The 24,548-nt window shown below is 38.8% G+C and overlaps 1 protein-coding gene across 1 annotated transcript in view; it reads right to left on the minus strand.

Annotated features, from left to right (window-relative positions):
* DPP10 (dipeptidyl peptidase like 10) overlaps positions 1 to 13,018 on the minus strand; it is a 648,232-nt gene extending 635,214 nt beyond the window's left edge. Inside the window, exon 1 of the mRNA XM_087856800.1 lies at positions 12,924 to 13,018. The gene's annotated coding sequence lies outside the window, so the exon portion shown is untranslated. The remainder of the gene's footprint in view (positions 1 to 12,923) is intronic.
* Positions 13,019 to 24,548: the final 11,530 nt, after the last annotated feature.

Genomic DNA, 24,548 nt, shown 5'->3' on the forward strand with positions numbered 1-24,548 from the left:
GCTTTTAGAACTCCTCAGAGTTAGCAAACACCAAGACAGACAGGAGGTTGTAAGGGAAAAGGCACTGTATGTTTTTCTGGGGATCCCCTTTGGGATCTTCACTGTGAGACCATTAACTCACTTGCATACTGTTAAACACTAGAGCAACTTAGCCTGCATTTGACACCATAGAGAAATTGTAGATTGTGATCTATTTGTTCAATTCCAAGTTTATGTGGAAAAAGCAATGAGTCCCAGCCCAAGCCCACTCTCTCTTATTGACTGCAGAACTACACAGGCTGTGTGATGGACAGAACTCCTGCTCTTCTTAGCAGGATTTGTGGCTTTAGGAGACTATGCCTCTTGCCATCCCAGACTCAGTGACATGCTTGTTTGAAGGGCGATAGTCTTCAGTCTGCAATTGTCTGGCTATAAACAGGTGTACAGTTGCTATTCAAGCTGACCTTCAATTAGTATTAGAAGGATGCCTTCTCCTCCCTTATGCCCATGCTTCTTTCTTATGTAGCACCTGCCTTGGCACTATCTCTGCCCACACTGCCAGATCTTGGCACAGTGGGCTGTGTCTGAGGGTCCAAATGGGGTTCTTCCATCTGCCAAGAAGTGCTAAAATCTCTGAATGTGCATATCCCTGAAAAGATACCCCCTCCAAATGCACATTTTCTCCACCTAAAAACATCTGCAAATTCATTTAGACTCTTCAAAGAAGCCATGCCTGCCCACTCCAGTGAAAAGTGATTTCTTCTGTTTTCCATTTCTAGAGCACTTAATCTCTATACCATGCATTTGTCTCGTACCATTTATTTCCTTATATCGTCAGCCATCACACTGGTATTCTAGCACTCTTTCCACTCTACCACTCTATCGAGTCTATTCCCATTTTGGAATTTTTCCTATGAATAATAATAATAGTGAAAATAATAATAACTCACATTTATTGACTGCTTAATGTGACTCAGGCACTGTCTAATGCTTTTAATGCAACAACTCTATAGAGTAGATGTTATCTCTACCTCCATTTAAAATCGTGTAAACCTAGGCTTAAAAGATGACATCCAAGGTTCCACAGCTATTTAGAGGCATAACAGAGATTTGAACACAGGTGATACTATTGCAAATATCTTCAAAAATGTCCTGTCTTACATCAAAACTCAGAGTAGATGTATTTTTAATTTAATCCTTAAAGTTTCATAGAGTGCTTGCTATGTTGATTTTCCACTTGGAATTACTATGGAATATATTATAAACTTTATAAATGTGTGTGTGTGTGTGTGTATACTCCATATATATAGACATCTAAATGTACATAGTATATACACATAGATACCCAATAAGAAGGCAATAGACTTAAATAGGAAGATGATTTATAACATTGAAAGTATTTTATAAGATCTTTGTCCAATTTATCTAGCACAGAGGAATATATAGTAGTTGTTCAATAGGATTTTTTTCCTGGCTATCGTAATTATCTCCATGCTTTCCCATGATCCTTATAACTATTGGTTACATGCAGTCTTGTTCACATGGATATATTATTTAAAAATCTTTATCTAAGTGAGAAGACCTGTATTTTAAAATCTGTATCCAAAAGCCTACACTAACAATAAGAATCTTTGGCAGAAATTTTCAGATACAAGAATGGAAAGCTGTGGAGAAAAATTTAAATAGTATTCTCTAATAAGAGTCCATAAGAAATCACCTATTCACCTATACTTAAGATATTCTTTGACTATTTCCAGTATAAGTTATTCAATGTAAATAACTCTGTTTTGTAAGACAAATGCATGAAGAAAGATACAAACAAAATATCAAAACTTCTATTTGGACTTTGGGTCATCCTAGTGTGATCGTGTAGTGGTTCCCAGTCTGGGGTGCATCTCAGAATCTCCCTCTCCAGATCTCCATTGGGAAGATGCAATAGAGTGGTACCTAAGAATCTGATTTTCTACCAACATCCTAGTCGCTTTTGAAGAGACTGAGGGATCACACTTTGAGACCAAAATTAAAGATATGGTAGTTAAGAGATGAAATTTGGAGTTGGAAAAACTAGAGTCACCAATTCAACATTTACTTGCAATGTACTTAACTTCTCTAAACTCCAGCTTCCTTTTCTGTAAAATGCACAATAACAATGTTATCTGACTCATAGCCCTGTGCGAAAATATATGAAAAGTGATTGGCTTAGTGCCTAGTACATAGGAAGTGATAATTGCTAGCAAGTAGTGGTAGTGATGGTTTATTAGTGTAAAAAAATGTAGGTGTTCTCAGAATCATATGTCATGAGGGAATTAAAATTAAAACAGCAATGAGGTTCCACTGCACACCTATTAGAATGGAAAAATCCAAAACACTGATGACACCAAATGCTGGTGAGGATGTGGAACAGTAGGAACGCTCACTGCTGGTGGGAATATAAAATTGCACAGCCATTCTGGGACACAGGTTGACAGTTTCTTATAAAACTAAATATACTCTTGGGGCACCAGGGTGGCTCAGTGGGTTAAGTGGTTAAGTGTCTGCCTTAGGCTCAGGTCATGATCCTGCGGTCCTAGGATTGAGCCTCATGTCCTGCTCCCTGCTCAGTGGGGAGCCTGCTTCTCCCTCTCCCTCTGCCTGCCCCTCTCTCTGCTTGTGTGCTCACTCTCTCTCTGTCAAATAAATTAATAAAATGTTGAAAAAAAAAACCCAAAAAATTCTCTTACCAAATAATCCAGCAAACACACTCCTTGATATTTACCCAAATATCCATAGAAAAAACCTGCATGCAGATATTTATAGCAACCTTATTCATAACTGTCAAAACTTGCAAGCCACCAAGATGTCCTTCCGTAAGTGAATGAATAAATAAACTGTGGTATATCCAGAGAATGGAATATTATCCACTGATAAAAAGAAATGAGCTATCAAGACACAAAAAGCACATAGAGGAAACTTAACTAGGTATTGCCACATTAAATAAGCCAATCTGAAAAGTCTACATACTGCATAGTTCCAACTGTGCATTCTGAAAAAGGCAAAACTTATAAAGACAGTAAAAAGATCAATGGTTGTCAAGGTTCTGTGGGGGAAGGGAGAGAGGGATGAATAAGTGGAGTAATGGGAATTTTTAGGGCAGTGAAACTATCCTTTATAATACTGGGACATGAATATATGTCACTATAGATTTGTCAAAACCCACAGTATAAAAAACATAAAGAGCAAACTCTAATATAAACTATGAGTGTTAGTTAATAATATACTAGTATTGACTCATTAGTTGTAACAAAAGTATCACGTTAAGGCAAAGTATTAATAATAGCAGGAACTTCGTTTGTTTGTTGCGGGGGCATAAAGGAACCCTACTTTCTACTCATTCTGTAAACATAAAACTGCTTTTAAAAATAAAGTCAATTATTACAAAACAAATGAAGACAAAAAAGGTTGATGTTACTTGCATGGCTAAATAAGAAAATGTGATATAGAAGAAGGAACACTGGCTATGAACTCAGGGCTCTAAGTAAAAACAAAAACAAAAACAAAAAAAACCCCACACAACTGGATTTTAAAGACTTAGTACAAAAAAAGGAATCTATCTCATTTATAAATTTTACATTGATTATTATTTAATATATTACATTAAGTAAATATTAAAATTAATTTCACATCTATTTATTTTTTAAATGTGACTACTAAAATTCTATAAATTATATGTATGGTTCACATTAGACTTCCATTGGTCAGTGCTGATCTGTGAAATGCTCAGCAGGTTTCTAGCATATAAAAGGCCTTCCAAAAATTAGCACTCTTAGATACTCAACAGTGTCCTGTCTTATAATGATCTTTCATTATTTTTCTTAATTACAGTAAAAATTTCTTTTTTATTATCACTTTTTTCCCTTGATGAGTTCTAATAAAAAATTAAGGCCAGTGTAATCCTTTGGACATAACCCCAATTTTCCATCCCCTCTTACAACTGAACTGTCCAGTCACCACCTCTAGACTGAAGTCACCTGCATGGCCCTGACTGGTAACATGCCAGTATCATCTCAAGTCAGCCAGTGCTGCTTGGTCTCTCCAATGTGTGCTCCCTTCCTCCCATTCCTGGGCTTTCTGATCAGAGAGCCCTGGTTGCCTTTGAGAGACTGAACTTTCAAGAACGGTGTTACAGGAGCTTTCCATTTTCCTGCAAGTAACTGAGTGGGTCAATCAAATGGTTTTATGTTATAAAAACTTTTACTGTTTAAATGTTGAAAAATAAACCAAGTGACATACCCTCTGCTGTACACAGCCCTCACAATTCTCTGACATAATGCAACGTACAGGACCTCAGCCTAAAGGATATCTGCATTTTCTTTTTTATTTTTTTTTAAAGATTTTATTTATTTGAGAGAGAGAGAGAGCACGAGCAGGGGGAAGGGGCAGAGACAGAGGGAGAAGCCGACTCTTGGCTGAACAGGTAGCCCTATGCGGGGCGGGATCCCAGGAGCCTGGGATCATGATCTGAGCTAAAGGCAGATGCTTAACCAACTGAGCTACCAATGCACCCTGATATCTACATTTTCTTCCAGCATTTTGCGTGATATAGTTTGAAATGGACCTGAAACCAGGCCCTAGAGAAGTGAGGACCATCTCCCTGAGGATGGAGGGATATCTGCTAATGGGTCTATGGACTGGCAGAAGCTGCATCTTGGAGGTTCTCCGCCCTCTACTGGTACTGGGATTAAAAAATAGAATGAGATGTGTAGGACACCCTTGGGTGTCTGAGAAGATTGTTCCAACATGGTCTCACCTCGTTCCACAATGTCAAACATATTTATGCCAGAAGATCAAAGAAATGATCCAAGATTCAGAAGACTAAACTCTATTAAGGTATAGCCATCCTCAGCCAGATCCAGCCTGTTGGCCTCTGCAGTGATTTGGCATATTTAAGATCCCAGGGCATTTTAAACTTTCTGCGCCTTACCTGGCATTAACTGCATATCACAGAATTCACAGCCTTGTGGACATTATTCTATATCTTGAATAATGCCCCCATTCACTGAGCAGATCCATTCATTCTCTGTCATCTATTTCATGTCAAATTTTACTAATCTTCCAGGTCTGTTGATCAAGTCTGTTCTACCCTGGAATCCCATAATACTTTAAATACCCCCTTAGCCTGGGAAGTACCAATGCTGTTATTGTTTTAATAATCATAATGAACCATCACTTCCAGCTGCCTATATATTTTCTTTAGTTTCATAATTAATGCTTCAGCCTTCAGCTTCTGAAAGGAGCTGTAGTTTATCCATCCAACCATGTGCCAGCAAAGGGTCATCCTAACAGGTATAAATGATGAATCCCTCTGCCTGTTGTTCCTCTACATTATCCAGAGCAACTCCAGTCAGCCTCACAGCATCATGCTTGTCCATATCTGTCACAGTATGGCCTACTCTCCCCCCTAGGACCAGGCAACATCCTAAGGCAGGTGAATCTATCAGGGGGATCTAGAACTCAGTACCTCCAGAAATCTCAAGCCCAATTAGAGAGAGCTCGACAGTGGACCTTTTCCAGGAGTAGCAAACCACCAAAGAAAGTTGGTCAAAAGCCCTGCCCTTAATAAAAGTTCAAATTCAATTCTAGGGTATAGCCCTCAAACCTAGGCAACTAGTTATCTGTAGGATACCACACCACCATACCAAAGGTAGTAGACCCCTCTTGTAAAAAAGAAACACTGTGCAGAGTGAGGTGGCTTTACAAGAGGAATGGAAGTAGACCAGGGACTCCTAAGAAACTCTGGAGCTAGGGACCTGGGGTCTGTAGCTTTGTCTCTTCCTCCTGGTACAGCAGTAAGCAACTCCCAGGGAACAATCCCACTTCCCCTGAGTCTACAGCCCATTCAGAAGAGTGTGAGACCATGCGGACTGGAGGAGTGTCCTGGTTGGTCATCTCTCACTGGGAGCTTGTGGGCCTTGCCACACCCACCCCTACTTTTTAGCTCATGTTTCAGCAAAACCTCCTCTCTGAATCAGTTAAGCTTCCAAGCTAGAATTTCTGAACTTTGTCTGCCTCTGTTTAGATCAGCAGTGTTGGCTTTCATCTGATCTCCATTCCTGGGGCTAACCTCCTGGGTTCGGGGTACCCAAGAGCACACATTGCTTTGTTCCCAGGGTTTGACTTTGTCTGTATTTAAAACCCTGGGCTCTGGCTAGCAAAAGCTTTTCCTGAATTCCAAAATCCAGACTTGTACCACCCTTGCTTGAGCCCCTTTGCGGCCATGCTTGATTAACTGATCACTGCAGAAGGCAGTGAATGATTTCTGCAAAGCCCAGGATTATAGGCAGTTGATGAATATAAAACAGCAAGAGGAGTACAGCCTTTAAAGCAGAAACACTGTGCTATTATCTGACTCTCCTGATAGAATAGGAAATCCTTGAGAGCAAGAACTGTGTCTTATTTGGCTATGGAGTACATAGCCCCTTGCCTATCAAAAGCACTCAATGAATGTTACATGAATGAATGAATATAAGAATATACCTGTATACAGGAAAGCATGGACTCTCTCCTCATGCAGATTACAAACCTAGACATGTTTCCTTCCAGAATCTAATCTATTAATGTGTTGTATGCACTTAAGTTACTAAACCCCTATCTTACACCAAAATATTTGGAAGCATCTTTTCAACTTCTTCAGATAGAAATGACTGCAGGTAAGGCAAAATGCTAGCACTATCCCATACTAACTATGTTACCTAGGAATAATGACTTAATCTTATTTTCCCCACCCCTAAAATAGAGCTAAGAGTCTCATCTCAAAAGTATGCTGGGAGGATCAATTAAGACAATGTGTGAAAAGCAGCAAACCCAATATCTGGTACACAACATGCATTCCATTGAATTTCCCTTTGCCTCCCTTCATAAATGTCAAGTTTCTGGGTATTAGTTTGAGAATGCTCCTGAAAGAAGCTAGATCTTTCCTGCATTTACATTGGTGATTTTTACGTTGGGAAGAGGATGTAAAGAATCAACTACGGAACATTTCTAAGTCACACATTTTGCAGCCCCTCCGCTCTGATACCACACTGTAATGTGTGGATGGCAGAACACTTCCAGGTAATGTCAATAGCCTTAACCACTTCACTGAACACCTGTACCTTCTTGTCCTATTCAGTAGTTTTCATTCCTGGCTGAACGTTAGAGTCCCTCAGGGAAATTCACAAACTCTGGTGGCATTTTAGGGCTATCTGGTAAACTTACAATATTTCTCTACTCCATGCATTCTCCTACTTTCCAAGATAAAAGCTTCACATCTTCTCCTCTGTCCTTGAAGGTCCAATAGGCATCTCAAAATTATCATGCACAAATATAGACCCCTGATTTATCTCCCTTGCATAACCTACCCCATTTCAGTAAATGGCAACTCCATTCTTCTAATTACTTGGATTAGAAAACCCAGAGTCATCAATTACTCCTCTCTTCCCGTCTCTCTCTCACAAACCATGTCTCTCTTCTCACATACCATATCCAATCCATCAGCAAATTCCATTGACCCTACCTTCAAAACAGATCCCAGATTCCACCACTTCTTACTACTTCTGCTAGAAACTCCATTCAAGCTATTAGCATCTTTTGTCTGGATGGCTGCAAAAGCTTGCTGTCATCCCTTCCTATACCCTTCCCTTCCCTTGAATTTTCTCCCTGAAGCCAAAAAGAGCTACTTTAAAAAGCAGGCAGCTCATACCATTTTTTTACTCAAAGGTGTCTAATGGCCTCTTGCCTTAATGTAAACAAAAGCCAAATTCCTTACAGTGCCCCAAAGGCTCTCAGCGATTTGGGTCCTTTGTTGTCACACCTGGGAGTTACCATTTCTAAGCACTGCCCTCCTGCTCACACCCCTGCAGCTTCACTGGCCACCTTACTGTTTTTTGTTTTTTGTTTTTTTTTAATGTTTTTTTATTATATTATGTTAGTCACCATACAGTACATCCCTGGTTTCCAATGTAAAGTTCGATGATTCATTAGTTGCGTATAACACCCAGTGCACCATGCAATACGTGCCCCCCCACCACCCATCACCAGCCTATCCCATTCCCCCACCCCTCTCCCCTCCGAGGCCCTCAGTTTGTTTCTCATAGTCCATAGTCTCTCATGCTTCATTCCCCCTTCTGATTACCCACCCCCCTTTCTACTGGACTTTTAAACAAACTCTCTGAGCTTCCCTGCTCTTTCCTCTGTCAGGAGCACACATCTCTCTACAATCCACATAGTTCATTCTTCACTTCCTCCAAGTCTCTGTCACATGCCCCTGTGCCAGGAAGCTCTTTCCTGAGTACTTGCTCTTAAATAGCAGCCTTGCTACTTTCTCTTTTTTATTCTGGTTCATTATTATTATTTTTTAATGAAACCCATCACCACCTGGAACATGTTGATTTATTTGCTTATTATCTCTCTTCTTCTGGCATAACATAAACTCCATAGCTCGAGGCCTTTGTCTCTTTGTCCACTTCCATACCCTAAGCACCCAGTGTGGGGTCTGCCACTTGGGAGGCATTTAATAGGTAGGTGTGAATCTTGATCTCAGTGGGATCCAGTGCTCTAGAGCTTAGATTTTCTAGCCTAGGACCATTTGCCTGGGGCATGGAGGTTCATATTCAAGCCAGTCACTGACCAAGTTCATGTCTTGATGATTTGATTCATGTGCCATTAACACATAATGATCAAATTATTTTATAACAAAATAGTCTCAAGGTTTTATTATTTTTACTTCTCAGATCTTTCCATTTCAGGCTTTTCTGTTAGTACCCTAGATGTATCAGAGGAGTACTTTTTCCTGCTTGCTTTTCACTTCCAGAATGCTCTGAAACTCAATCCCCTCTCCTGCCTCACAAAGCTTAATTTATTAAACTTTTGATACTGAGCCCAAACTGTCCATTTTTTAGCCAATTTTTCTAGATGATTATGGTTAGATTTACAACTGGATGCTTAGTATATATTTCACTGTCTCAGTAGTATTTACCTGGCCTTTTAAAATGTGAAGATTTTGTGAGGGTGTGTGTGTGTGTGTGTGTGTGTGCGCGCATGCACGCGCGTGCACGTGCCAGAGAGAGAGAAATTGAGAATGTCTTCTCAGAGTTCTTTGATAGTTTACATTAAATAACTTAAAAACTGAAAACAAAACCTATGAACTTCCCTTTTATTTTTGTCTCTGACATCACCTATGAGTTCTGTAACAGTGATATATTTTCTCACTTATGTGAATACTAAGTCTCCTGATTCCCTTTTCAAAGATAATATACCATAAATCAAATAAGATAGTTATTCTGTTCTTTTTGCACATATTTTTAAGTTCTCCGTTATAATGACTGGAACAATTGCTATTTTAATTGCTAATATAATGCCTTTGCAAACACCCGCTTGGAAAATGGAATTTTCTAAAGAGAATAGAACTTGTAATCATACTTGGAAGAATAAAGACTTATTTAAATAATAAATCTGTGTGCATCACACATAGCAGTTTGTTTTCCTTTACCATCAATATGAAATTCATTTTTTCTACTGCTTGGAAGTCACTGATGATTTTAAAGACAGTTGCCCACATCTAAGCTATAAGAATTTACTGTAGAGTGTAAGTCAAGGAAATACATGTAAATTAAACATAATGCAACAGTCATAGAGCTTAAATCTTAATAAACAGATATTGAGGATCCTGATACCATCTACAAATGCAACTCTAGATGTGAAAATTAGTGATATATAATGCTTCCCATGCTTTATAAAATTGTCAGTTAAAAAATTAAATCACCTTGGTTTATTTACTGAGGTATTTCTGGTGCTTTAATTAATAAAAAACACATTTGCATTTTATTTTCCCAAATGAAATATATAGCAATCACTCTTACAGGAGTTATTTTCCTAGTGAGTAATTATATCTATGTTTGTCTTATCTTTTAAAATAATGTTGAGTGAAAACACTGAGTTAATATAAATTAATGCAAACTGTAAATGTGTTCTAGAAGAAAAGGGAAAAACTGTTCTTATTAAATGCATGTGCAACTATTTCAACACAAATGCAAATCAGCCCTAATTTTATTTTCAAAATGCCACTCTTTAACCAATATAATGCACGATCAATTTTAAGTACCAGACAGGATGCTTTATAATGCTGCTCTAGGGAAGATACACAATTTTTCATTTCATCATCAACACAGTTAAGTTGTATCACCAAATAATCTATAAACCTCTGATTAACCAGATGCTATTTTTCCACCCTCTGTTCCAGATTAAAATGCAGTGATGTGTTCAATAGGGTACTAAAAAAAAAAAACAAAAAAACAAAAAACAAAACAAAACCTTGATAAGCTTTTTTCTTTTTCCTCCACAGAGCCACCGAGCCCTCCATGCGTAGGGGAAACAGAGAATGGAAAGCCCTTATGTATGTAATTTTGGAAAAGTAAATTAGAATAAAAATGTATTTGTTCCAATTTTGTAAGGTCCATCTCAATGCAGTGTAACACATGCTAGTGTCTCGGCCAGTCCCTACATTATATCCTCTACTTTTTCTTTCTTAAGCTCTGAACGTCTGTATCTGTATACTGGTGCCCCACATTTCCCAGTGTCAATCTGGCCAAGCCGCACGTGATATTGTGGGAACTACTAGCAGCCTAAATCTCATAGTTGAAGAGAACTCTGAGTTAGTTCTTGGTCCAATAGCACAGCTGTTTGGAATGTAGTGGTTGTATAAGCTCTGAGTCACAACATTCTCTAGATCCTTCCTTATTTACCTATCTAACTCTCCTGTTTCTAGATAGGACTTTGTTTAAAAAACAAAACAAACAAACAAAAAACACAAGCCCAAAATGGTATCACTTAGATTGAGTTCCCAAACCAGAGACTGATATCTCACTTAACTGCAGTTTCAACCTCTCCCAGAAATTGGTCAGTTCTTTGATCAGCACAAAGCAGTTTGCCAGAGGGGTCCTTCTCCATCCCCACAAAGAAGGATGAGGTCTCCTGCGTGATAAGACCCCTTGCTCTTCCCCTAAGGGAAAGATACTGTGCCTGAAATAATCCTTCCCTTTGTTAATAACGTTCTTGCCCCACTCTCTTTCTATAAAAACTTTCTATTTTGTACAATGCCTTGGGGACCCCCCCAACTTGCTAGATGGGATGCTCTCCAATTCATAAACTGTTTAATAAAGCCAATTACATCTTTTACATTTACTCAGTTGAATTCTTGCTATTTAACACCTTCTTAGTTAGAGTTCTGTTTACCTCTTAGCCATTCCTCCAACTGGGGAAAGTTTTCTCCCTCCCATAGCACTCCCTTCCCCCTCATTATGAATGGACTTCTGTCTCTAAACCACAGTGCTAGTCAGTGTCTTCTTAACTACAGCCTGACTCCTCTACTGCCTGGCCCACCTGTTAGACATTCTTCGGTACTGAGCTTGGATGCCTTCCACACCTGGTCTGGCCAAACACACTGGACGAAGTGATGAGGACCCCTCATTTCCTTTTCCATGTTGATAGCCTTTGCACCCTGGGTAACTGGCCAGCCTCTGTCCTGCCACATCTTGCACTTTCTCACTAGCCTGTTTGCTAAGGGGCTAGCCTGCCTCAAGCCTACACCCTTTGTTGTGCTGACGCACTGGTTTTCTGCCAGATGGCTCAGTCAGATAGATGTACTAGAGCAAATCAAATCACTGGCCAGGGCCGGGATTCTTTTGTTGCACTCCCTGAAGCTCTATTTATTGTATTAGTTGTAAATCTATCACTCCCTATCAGAAAATGGGAAGCAAATAGATGCCCTTCACATATGAAGGTGAGACTGGATATGCCCTTTGAGTTTATTTTCCATTAGCACAGATGACCTCCTCTTCCCACGCACTCCTCACGCCTGCCCCCCAACACCTGTGCATGGTTTGCATGCTAACTGCTCTGGCAATGCCTTGTTGAAAAAGAGTGAAATCATCTGGACCATATAAGGGGGTAGCCACCTCCTGCACCTACTGCTAAAAACACTGTATTAACTGAATCTTGGACCCAAATGGAATAATACCTACTTTATCCCACATAATTGGTAAAGGAAATGTTCTCTTTAAGTGAAAATATTTTAAAATCTATTTTGGATGGACAATTTTCTAAAATTACTACATTGCTCTCTGCTTTCTTACCCTGGGGATTTTAAATATGATGACTTTGGTCAACATTTGGAACATCAATTTCTGTGCTATGCCCCCAAAGATTATTAGCGGAGGTGTAATTGTTGGCTCCTAAAATAGGTGTCCTCGCACTGGTTGGCTCTGTAAATCTCTATGTCTCCTTTATGGTTTTTCTATCTATCTCTTTGCAATTTTTGCCTTTGCCGACTGCTAGCAGCATTTTCCCCTTTTAATCTGTTTTGACCTGCGAAATGAGATAGCCATGTTTGGTGGAATAGGTTGTAACACAAAAATACACTGGTTCTGACTGAGCGCCTGAGGACATCTCTTGAGAATATACACATGAAATTTTAGGAAGAATAATTTTTGAAATATTATGGCCTTCCGTTCTTGCTCATAGCTGTAACTCTACCCAGTTGATGTGCCCCCGCAAATACAATGAGAATACATAAAAGCTAGGAAAACACTGCCATTTGTTCCAAATATCTTCATAGCACATCCACATTCCCCAGAAATACTGAGACAGAACTCACACAGGTGCTCTCGCGGTTATTGACGCCCAGCGCACTTTCCCCGATAGACAATTTAGCACACATAGGTAGGCTTACAGGGATCTAGCTGTGTGCAGAATCCACCTCAGAGCCTTTGCTGCATTGTGGTTTGTATTCACTTTTTTTTTTCTTTTCAGTATAAACCAAGTAGCTGCTGTTTTGTCCCATAAAGTTTCAACCGTGAAAGACTACTCAAAGACACAAGATCATTTTTCTCCCCGGTTCTTCCCACTCCTTAAAAATAAATAATTAAAACTACCTCTTTGTCTAAGTGCTCTGTCTCTTCCTTCTCATAAAACTCCTGGGGTAGAGGATCGGAACGACAGCAGGACGCCGAATCAGGAGACCTGAGTGCTCAAGTTAAAGGGGAAAGGGAGAAAAGTTTTGCGACTTTTCCGGCGTGTTCATTTCAGGCATGAGAGTCGCAAACCGTGAGAAAAACACCTTTGATCCTTGAGGTGGAAGTCGTGAAGCCTTTCTCCAGAAAGGTCTGCCGTTGGGTATAAAATGTTAAAGATTGAATATCCAGCCTCAAAGACTCATAGGAAATTACCCCTTGGGCTAGGTAGGTGGTTTGATATCACCACTCACATTCGCTGGGAGAACCTAAAAAAGACCCAAACCTACCATGTTCAGGTCAAACTCCTCAGAAGGTGAGAGAACCAAATTTCGTTGTAGTAGGGACCAGAAATTGTTTCACTGAGCTTTACAGCGTTCCATATTAAGTCATGAACAATGTTCTAACGGCTTGGACATGCAGTCTGGCAGTGACTTCTTTTCTTTCCGGGCATTAAAAATGGAATGTGTAAAATCTGAGTTTTGCTTTGTTTTGCTTTTAATAAAATAGGTAATTGAGGGCTATTGATAAAGAAAGCCAAAATCAATATATTCTCCAAACCTGCCTGGTATACAAGGAGGTAACTGGGAAATTGGTGCAGCGGACACACATTTGGAAGAAAGGAAAGTGGGAGTAAAAGCTATGAGGGAGGAGGAACAAAAACTACTAAATTTTATTTGCTCTTGTTACCGTTCTACTCTCCACTTTGCAGCCTCTGGCTTGTGCTTCATCATCAGAACTGCAGGGAGAAGGCACACACATACAGTGAGATGTAGCCTGGATGCCCCTTCTCAGGGGAGCTGTAAAGGAGTAGGACCTTATAGGAGTAGGGCTATCCATCCCCCAGGATGCTGGACTTCCCTATTGACTGTCCACCTTTCTATCTCCAACATCTGGCATACCGCCTGCCCGATCATTTTCGTACCTGCCTGACTGTTCCAAGGAATAAATAGAAGTCTTCACCACCACCCTGCTCTTCAACATTCTCACCCAGGCACGACTACTGTTCCTATCCTGGGTTTGAAATGAAAGCAAAATTTCCCAAGTCAGTGCTAACTGCCATAGTTTGTGTTTAGTCAGAGCAGCAGTATGGAAGATTCCCTCGCTCTGTCCAAGCTAATCTATGGCCTCACAAGTCTCCTCTCCCAGAATTCTTCTATAATTTGATGTACAGTCTTGTCCTAAAATGCACTTACCCTGCTTTATTATGAGTTAAAATTTTTCCATTACTAAAATAACAAAATGTAATGCAACGAAACCACTGTTCACATTGTGGTGTGTTTCCTTCCAGTCATTTTTTTCTTTTTCCAAAAATGCACTTATCCTTGACCCTGTAGATATTATGAATATTTTATTATCCATTACGCTATTACTCTGATTCTTCCGGATGAAGGGTGTATTTGCATCACTATCTCTTCCTTGTATTTCGAGTCATTGGAGTTAGCAATAAACTATAAGTAAAATAGACAAAGACTTAGGAATCACAAAGACAGGTTTAAATTCTGGCCTTAACAAGTAAGGTGTGTAAGCTGGGCAACCAACTTAACCTCTTCTAGACTTAGTTTCCACATCTAACTAAGATCATAAGAATACATATTTCATACGATTGTTTTGAATATCAACATTAGGCAGTCTATGTGTACCTAGCTAGCTGCCTAATGCAGAGCAGACACAATAAATATCATCACCCTTGCTCATGTGTAGAGGGTAGAACCCAAACTGTTACTTATTTGGGGTTATACTGATGTGTAGCATATATACGAATTATCTATTAAGAGACATTTGATTGGATACTCAAGCATAGGATAGTCAATTAGTCATTTCTTTATAAGAAGTTCTGTGAATTTGGGGCACCTGGGTGGCACAGCGGTTAAGCGTCTGCCTTCGGCTCAGGGCGTGATCCCGGCGTTCTGGGATCGAGCCCCACATCAGGCTCCTCCGCTAGGAGCCTGCTTCTTCCTCTCCCACTCCCCCTGCTTGTGTTCCCTTTCTCGCTGGCTGTATCTATCTCTGTCGAATAAATAAAATCTTAAAAAAAAAAAAAGAAGTTCTGTGAATTTAAACTTAAATCTATATATCAAATAATTATTGTTCTTTATCATGTCTCATGAAAGAATGTTTTGCTAGCCCTATTACCGATCTTCTAGCTATTTAACTGTATTTAAGATCGATATCCTCAAAAAAACCCCAAATAATAATAAAATTCTCATTTTTACAAAACATGTTTTCAGAGGAGTATAATTTCCTTTAAAAGGTTCATCATAATCAGTTGTTTATTAACATGGGGCTAAAACAGTTCCTGGAGTTTGACAAGTGTTCCTTAATAGCACACTAAAGATCCTCCATCAGTTGGGCCAGTGTTTATTGATTATTGAGTATGGTAGAACACAGTGCTAGACATTGGGGGGGAAAATATAAAATATCTGGAAGACACCTTTGCAGAGAGGCCTGATTAAAAAACAAATAGATAAGCAGCTCTGTTCACTTGTCTCCAAAGTGGTCTTCACCTGTCTGAAAGATTGCAGGTGCTTATAAGGAAAGCAGCTTGGGCCTTGCAGGCAAGTAGGAAAACTTAACATTCCCTTTTAGCACTTAAAGGTGGTCTTTCTAGAAACAAATCACCTGTGCTTTCTCAGCAGCATGACTTATCTGCAAAATGAGGTTTCGATAGTAGCTAGCCCATATGCCTAATAACGTCCTCAGCACTAAGTACTCAGTTCTTATTTTCACTTATTTTTCCTCATTTTTCTCTCTTGATAACACCTACTTACAGAGTTTTTATAAAGATCAAATGAGAAAACCTATCTAAATGCCCATGAGTTGAAGACCTTGGAATGTAATAAGTACTCAGTGTTAGTTCAGTTCTTGATTGATTGATTGACTGATTGATTTTTTAGATTATTTACTTATTTATTTATTTGAGAGCTAGAGGTCATGCAGGATCAGGGGGTGGGGCAGATACAGAGGGAGAGGGACAAGCAGACGCCACACTGAGTGCTGAGCCCCACATGGGGCTTCATCCCAGACCCCGAGATCATGACCTTAGCCAAAACCAAGAGTAAGACCTAAATCTGCTAAGCCACTCAGGTGCCCCTCAGTTCCTTGAACTTTAAGTTCCTGAAGAGAAATCTTCCTGCTCAGTCTGTACTTTTAGGGATTATCCACTAATATCACTTTTCATGTGTGAACTTATATTTATGTGTTATTGAGGAAAGGAAATATAGCGTTAATGGGTCGTGCATTAATTTCTGTATTGTAATTCAAAGGAAGCATGTGCTGTGCATTTACTTTTGTAGACATGATGCTGGGATTCTTTAATAAAGCTCTTAGCTCTTCTGACTCTGGTAGCAGTTTGAACGTTTCAAAAGCTGTCCACATAGATGGATTTAATGAATGTATATTAAAAATATCTGATTAAATGGAATGTTTCTAACAGTTTGAGTAGTCAGGTGATGAAATTTCAAGTTAGCAAACTAATTTTTCTAATAGTCCTGTAATTCATAGTTACATTCAGAAATTTTCCCATTTACCAAATGGTATCCAGTGAAGCAATATTTTTGACCCATGGAAACCCTGCTAACCAAAGGAACACCAGAACAGTCATTATAAACAAATCTGTACAAGTTTCATCTTTGGTCTATTTGTTCAACTATATGGTCATTCGTGTTGATTTCTGCATTTATCCCGTGTTTGTTTCTTGCTAATTACCACCACATAGAATAGGTCATTACAACTGATAGACTTGCATATTAATGAACTTAGAGGGCCTACTGGTGTGACAGGCCCTGGGAAGACAGATTTGAATAAGATAGTTCCTCATCTGAGGGAGCTGCCAGGCTTCTCCCTGCCAGGAGCTGCTGTCACCCTCATTATTATCCTAGAGAACCTTATGCATCCTTACTTAGGTTGGGCTTTCTCAAATAGTCACATTTCTAACGTAGAATAAAGCGTACAGTGGTAATAAAAAACATTTGCTCCATATAGCAAAGGTATAGGGGATGGTGCCTGTCAATACAGGTCCTATAAACATTGCAGGCTCACCTCTGAGCCCACCACGTGCTTGAACATGAATGCCAGCCCTAGGCAGCCAGTCAGGCAATGTCCCATTGTAAATACAAGTGATTGACACATACTCTTCTCATTGTACATGCTCTTTCTTGTCTCGCAGGATCTTGGATTTCTGGTTTCATAGGACTCCGCTTTGGTGCTGGCCTTATGAAAGGCCTTTTTAGTGGTCCTGCTCCCCATCTTTGGCTCATCAAATGGTGATTTTTCAGATTTCTTCTCTGTTTAGATTTTGGAGTCCCTCACAAACTCCCGGAATAATTCCCTTTTCCTCAACGTAGGCCATGAATTCTAACTATAAGATGGTCTCCCGACTCCCTTTCAGAAAAAGTAGGTTTGGGAAAAGAAAAAGTAAATTTAGCATGGAGAATTCAGGAATGAGAGAGGGTTATCCCTGAGCAGAGTTTTCAGGTATGCGTCAAAGATGTAAAGGAGGAAGATGTTGCACAGATATGAATAACCACACCTAAATTAGATGGGCAAGTTGTGGAGGTTAAGCATTACTAGCTAACGGTTAAGACAGAAAATTTTAAGAATAATTTGCAGTCATGTTTTTGACCCAGAATCAATTTGAACTATTGCTTTATTTTCATTTATACATAGTTGGTAGAAGGAAATGTTGCCTGAGGAACCACATCTCGTTTGGATTATTTACTGTCCCTTTCATATTGTTGCAACCTCAGGAGACCTTCCTTGCCTTTTGTGGACCTGCAGGGAGGAACCCATGGAGGTGACTACAGTTTGAGGAAGGAAGCTTCTTCACTCCAGAGGGAGTGAGAAAGATTAATTAGAAATAGCCCTGCAGGTGAAGAACAAGAAAATTTAGGAAGGGACAGTTATGACAGTGCAAGCAAGAAATCATGAAGAAATGCTGAACTAAGTCAGTACCAGTATGATAAGAGAGGTAGGAAAGCAATGAGAGTTATTAAGACAGTGGAATTGGCAGAACTCAGAGATAACTGGATATGGAGGGTAAAGCGAAGGAGGAATTGAGAAAGGCATTTCAATTCTACCAGCCCAGCTAAGGAATATAGAGTAGAATGAGGGAAGAGCAAGTAGGTTCAGGTGGGCATGCTGATAAGGAGAGGTATCTAACATGCATAAGAGAGACATGAGGCTAGAGCTCAGGACAGAAGGTACAGCCATGCATCAAAGGAGCCAATAGTAGTGAACTTGGTAGTTGAAATCTTGAGAGTAGGCAACATTACTTACAGAAAATGTGTAGAGAGATAAAAGAAGAGAGTGAGGATGGGTGGCTGGAGACAATACATTTAATAAAAAAGCAGAGGCAGGGAAATTAAGACGGAAGATCTGAGTCTTTATAGAATCAGAACAGGATTGGGCCACAGAAGCTGAGGGGAAAGAGAGGCTTAAGGAGTAAGGCATCAACTGAAGTTTGGAAAATGTTCCATGTGTTCAGCAATTTTAATTGTGACTTTAAGAAGTTTCAGGAGAGTGATAGAGCAGAAAAGCAGACAATGAGCCCAAGAATGCATAGAATGTGGAGTAGGCTACTCTTCAGAGTATCTTGAAGGAGAAGGGATTTCTATCTGAGCTAGCAAGCTATGGGAAAAGCAGGTGCAAAGAATTCTTTTTTTTTTTTTTTTGGAGTGGTAGCAGAAGATACATGGATTGAAGGGCTTTGATTGGGCAGAAGATAAATTGTGAGGGTGGTATGAAGTGTTCCAAGCAAGCTGAGTCACTGAAAGGAGAAGAGAGAAAAGCTGAAGGAACCTCCCTGGATAACACGGACAGCTGAGAAGGGGGCAACACAATAAGCCATGTGCATGAGACCACAACAGAAATCCAGAAGAGAACAGAGCAATCCTTCTCAAACTTAAATGAGCATAAGAATTACCAAGGGATTTTGTTTAAATGCATATTCCGATTCACCATGTCTGGGGTTGGACCTATGATTCTGTATCTCAACAAGCCCTCTGGTGACGCCCATGCTACTGGTTCTCTGCCCACCATTTGAGAGATAAGGACGCAGAGCAAAGTGCATGAGTGAGGCAGATGGGTTTTGAACGTAATCAACATAAATTCAAAGCAAGGAGCTAGTTTGACAAGTCGGAAAACATGGCAAAAAGGCACAATAAGAATGAATTCTCCAAGTAGTTCATATATTCATTAAGAATGTACCAAAGTCTTATTTAACCTGCATCTGCCTCTCCTTTGCAAAGCATAAAACAAGCATGCTAAGTCCAGTCTCTGAGAGTTTAAGGATATCTTAAAATGTACAAGAAAACAGAATCAAAATGCTAGTAATTAATACATAGAAGCATAATTATTTCAGAAATAAACAATGGTCAACACTTGTTAGAGACAGTAGCTGGACAGCTCAAATACTTCTTTGGATTAATTTTTTTTAGATGGAGATGTCGTGAAGGGTTTTCAGCTGGCCATTCATTTTGAAGTTGAATACATACTGAGTGATTATCAACCATCTTCCCTACATTCATCACTAAAAGAAGCCATGACAGATGTAAAGTTTCCATCAATTTGAGAATAGTAGAGGGAAAATGAGGCTGCCCCTTGAATCTAAGTGATCCTATCTCTTTAAGCCTCTTTCACAGTGGAGAGCTACATGAAGCCCGAGTCTGAAATCATTTGGTTCAGACAGAAGAGACATGACAAGGAACGAGTGTCATGACGAGAGAAACAATGTTGGGTGTTCAGAGATTACCTAATGGTCTTGGGCATTTCCTCCTGTTTACTGAATCAGGGTCTCCCCCTCCCATTCCCCCCGCTATTGCTACTGCTCCGTCATGTTAGCCGATGGATAACACATTGCTTGTGCCATCCTTACCTCCATCACATCCCATGTGCTCATAGCTATTCAAGGGCATTGGAACACAAAAAGATTGGCAAGAGCAAGTTCAGTGTCTTTAGAAACTTGCTAGCTGGTTGAGAAGAAAGGGTTAAACATAAAACTACATTATGAAGTAGCACTGGCCATAGAGTCCTTTGCAGAGTAGAAGTCTTTAAAATTCTACTAGAAATACAGACTGAAAGAGAGTTTGATGCTGATGAGAGTTTGTAAGATACCATAAATGAAAACTTCTCTTCCACAATAGGAAGAGGACAGCAGGCAAATTGTAATAGTTCTGAGTATTACTGCAGTAAATAAATCTGTTCTAAAGTTTTTAAAATTTCCTTTTATTATTTTTAACCATTGAACTATTTTGTATCATAAAAACTATTACTGATTCAAGGACTTAGAATTCCTCAGGGGACAAATAAGGGAATATTATTGTAGAGATTACAATGTTTGCTACGGTCAGTTTAGTGCAATTGCTAGTAGGGAAGTCAGCGATCATTTCAGAAATCAGCGGATCACATTAATGAGGAGTTGGAACTGACATTGAATGATGTGAGTAGTTTGAGCACTGACAAAATAAGATATTCTGGGTTTGGATGGAAGTTGAGACAGTTAACAGCATAAATAAAAATGTAGAGGAGGAAACAGTTCAGGGTTCAGGTGTGTTTAAACCACAATGAGAAAATCAATATGCCTGGAGAGGAGGGTTTTGATTGAGTGAAAATCAATTTGGCAAGGCTGATTATAAAGACCCTTGCATTTTGGGTTAGGTTCTATGAAGATTGAACTATGCATTAATTGCATCCAAAGGGGAACAAATAGGGAATATGTCTGTAGCATTCTGACCAAACCATTACTTTCATTTTTTAAAAAATTTCATTGTTGCTTCTCTTTTTAAAAATAACACAAGCACATGGGGAAAATTTTATAATATATAAAAAAAAGTAAACAAAAGAAAGTTAAAACCACTCATAAATGCAGTGACCAGATAATGCAGTCGATAGTAGGAGTATCCTATGCCATTTTTTCTTAAGCGAACGTGCATTCACACACTCATTTTAGAAAAGTCCACTCACTCCATGTCATAGTGGCTATAAACTAAACTCCTAAGAGGTAAGTAAGTTAATATAAATGTGTGTAGCAGGCTAGAGTGGGTGAGGTGTTGAAGATGCAGTCTTTCACATAGACACATTACAAATTAAATACATAGAATGTTCTTTGCCTTCCATGAGGAAATATGCTATTTTCTCACACTACACCCTTGTACTATGTTTTATTTCAAACATATAGCCCTATCTGGGTCCATTTTTAATGTTACCACACTTGATGGGAACACGGGTATAAAAAAATTTTATTTTGTCAACTCTAACCTTAGAAAAACAGCAGATGAATGGAACCTGACTGTAAGCCTCAGGGTGTGGGAGTCTGACAGAGGGCTTCCGACTGAGGGTGCAGCCACCACTGAGCAGCAGCTACTGCTGCCAATCAGGAATGGGGATCAAAGTTGGCAAATCCTGGTAGTTTTCAAAAGAAGACAGAAATCCGGTACTTATGTGTTACTTTCTGACTTTTTAAAGATAGGTATTAATCATTTTAACAAGAGAGTCAGAATTCAAAAGTGAAAAAAAAAAAGAAAAACACATTCTAGACTCTATAGTTGGTGCCTTGTGCTTACACATACCCACAAAACAAAATAAAACAATAGCAACGAAACTTCCTGGTTCTTTACAGTTAGGAAATGATACTCCCATGCGTCCTTTCTGGCAGAAAATCTTGAATGGGTAATAGACATTTCTACTTACTAGACTTTCCCATCCTTAGATGTGACCTGATATAATATTTACATTTATATTAGCATATTATGAATCTTTCATTGTAAAAAACTCATTTGGAAAGTCTGTAGCATTTCAAAAATATGCTTCCTGAATGTATATTTTGTTGATTTGAATAGGTATTTACCCACTGGAGGAAGATCTATTCCCAAATGCCACTTAGGTTATTTTCAAGAACTCCCTACTGAATATTGATGCAGCTGTGTGCCTTTGCAGAAGCGGGAACAAAGCCGGCTGTGTCGAACCTTGGAATCACAGTGAGTAATTAGCACGACGTCTGTAATCAGGGAAAGGTTAGGTTAGGAAAAAAGGAATATAAATGTCCATGACACACAAAAAGGAACAAGAGAGAGATCATCTAAACAAGAACAACAAGAACAAAAAGAACACTTGAACTTTAAATGTAAAAAACAACTGGTTTTTATATATTTATTTACCTTATCTTCTCCACTTCAATCATAAACTTTTCTCTTACTGAAAAACCCTAGTCATGTGATACTATACTTTTATCTACTTGTATCATTAGTATTGCTTTTAAATAAATATGCTTCAACTACTCCAGGTTGACAAAAGAGAGCTTTCATAGTCAATCAAGATTGCCTCAGCACAGAAAACACAAAATAACTTGAAATGAATGAAGTACTATCTGATTTTAATCATTAGCAAAGATGGTGTAAACTACAACAAAATGTCATGAATAGAAATATCTAACAAATGAAGTTGTTTCAACAAAACTTTGTATTTGGTCTATTGTGAAAATATAGATAAAATTCCAAGCAGGAAACAGGTATCTTTTACTTAGCCTCATTATATGGCTTCTTAAAAATCTAACTGAAATATTTTTGAAATCAAACTATGGATCTGAAATGGCTCATTATTTAAAGAAACAAAGAAATTAAATAATTTTAAAAATCTTATGCGAACTTCCAATTTTTCTGATTCCCAAGTTTGTATTGTATGTGTTTGGTTTTACTCAAATTAGAAATGTCATTTTTTTCCACATTGGGAAAAAAAATAGATTAGGTTTTGAGGCGCCTGCCAAGATCCAAGTTTCTAGTCTTTATCTTGCCTTTTCCTATTTGGAATTAGCTTGAAAAAATCCTTTAACAATATCTCTCGTGATTTATATGCATGCCCAGGGATTATTTTAATCAACGAGGGAGGAGAAACACTTGTTTATGGTCCCAAGACTTTTTTTTTTATCCTAGTATTACTGATATTATTATTTCTACCACTTGAATTTTGGACACTGAGATTAACACTTTTAGCAATGTACAACTTTATAAATTGGCTAACTAATCTTTACTAATGTATAAGTTAATGTTTGGGATTCTTTCTGCAGTGACAGTGAATAGGAAAGCAGCTGAACTTTTGACAGAAGAAAAGTGGAGAGAGCGTTTTTATATTACTTCATGGCCTTGGTGAGTTTATCTAAAATGGGGAATAAGGATGGATTATCTCTAAGGTGTCCCTGGTTCTCTTCCTGGTGAGTAGATGTAGGATGAAGCCCTTACTAAGCCAAAGAACAGAATCAGAGTACCTCTACAGGTATTTTTCTAATCCACTGGTTGATTGATTGGTTTAATAAGAATTTATTAAACAACATCTAGATGTCAGGCACTGTTTTAGACACTAGTGATGCAATAATTAACAAACAGACATTGTCCATTTATCACTACAAACTTAATGTCATAAGATTTACATGATAGAAAGGAACAAAAACATATGATTACATAAGTAATTAATTAGTTATAATTTTAGGTATTATGAAACTGCACATAAAAGGAGATCTGATCTAGTCTTGAGTATTCAAACAATAACGTCACGTAACAAATACCCTCAAGGAAGTGCTCTTTAAGATGGGTTCTGAAATAACATCAGGAAATAGGGAAAGATGTGAGATGGTCCAGCCCAAGGAAGATGGAAGGAAGGTTCTCATGTGAAGGCTTAGACCAAAATGAGTCCTATAGGTCTAAGAAGTTTGAATTAAACCAGTGGTTCTAGATATCAGCTAATAAACACATGAATGGCAAAGATGTGGCTGGAGAAGTGTGTAGGGGTCAATCAAGCAAGTTCCCTTGGAGCTACAGAAATCTTAACCTCTCTACTTATTTGACGGCAGAAAGAGATGGGAATTAGTTTGAAGGTGTGAATAGTTTAGGTGAGAGACGGTGTTGGTTCAGGCTACTGTGATAGTAATAGACTAGAGAGAAGTAGAAAGACTTAAGAGATATTTGGGAGATAGAATGAGCAGAAATTGGAGGTCAACTGGATGTAGTAGATGAGAAAGAGAAAGGGACAAAAGGTAACATCTAGGTTTGGGGTTGAACAACTGCCTGGATGGTGGTACCATTGATCAAAATTAGAATCTATCCCAGAGAAGGGATGGGTGTAGGTGAAGAAGGCTTTACCAAGGCAAAAGTTGCTGTCATGTAAAATCATTCCTGAAAAGCCACCCTATGGGATCTTTGCATTTGGAAATCTAGTTTTACTTAATATTTCAGTGTTTTCTCTCTCCCCCATGTTCTTCCACTCTCCCCTACCCCAACATGGTTACTCTAAAGGTGTTTGAGGCCATATATATATTTGAGAGAACCAAAGGAGAAAGAGAATATTCTTTCCCCCCTCCCTTAAGCTCCCCTGTGTAATTGCACTTACTTATTTTCATACCTCCACAACAATTTTAACAAGATCAGCCCAGTCCTCATCACCTTCCTTTTCATATGTTGATCTTACAAAATCTCTTCAGTCAACTGTGCACAAGTCAGTGCTCCAAAGGTATGAAAAATATATGTGAAATATGGATACGCTTTGAAATATAAATACTAA

Source organism: Ursus americanus, chromosome 1, assembly GCF_024610735.1.
Source record: "Ursus americanus isolate L20-20 chromosome 1, mUrsAme1.1.p, whole genome shotgun sequence".
NCBI classification, from domain to species: Eukaryota; Metazoa; Chordata; class Mammalia; order Carnivora; family Ursidae; genus Ursus; species Ursus americanus.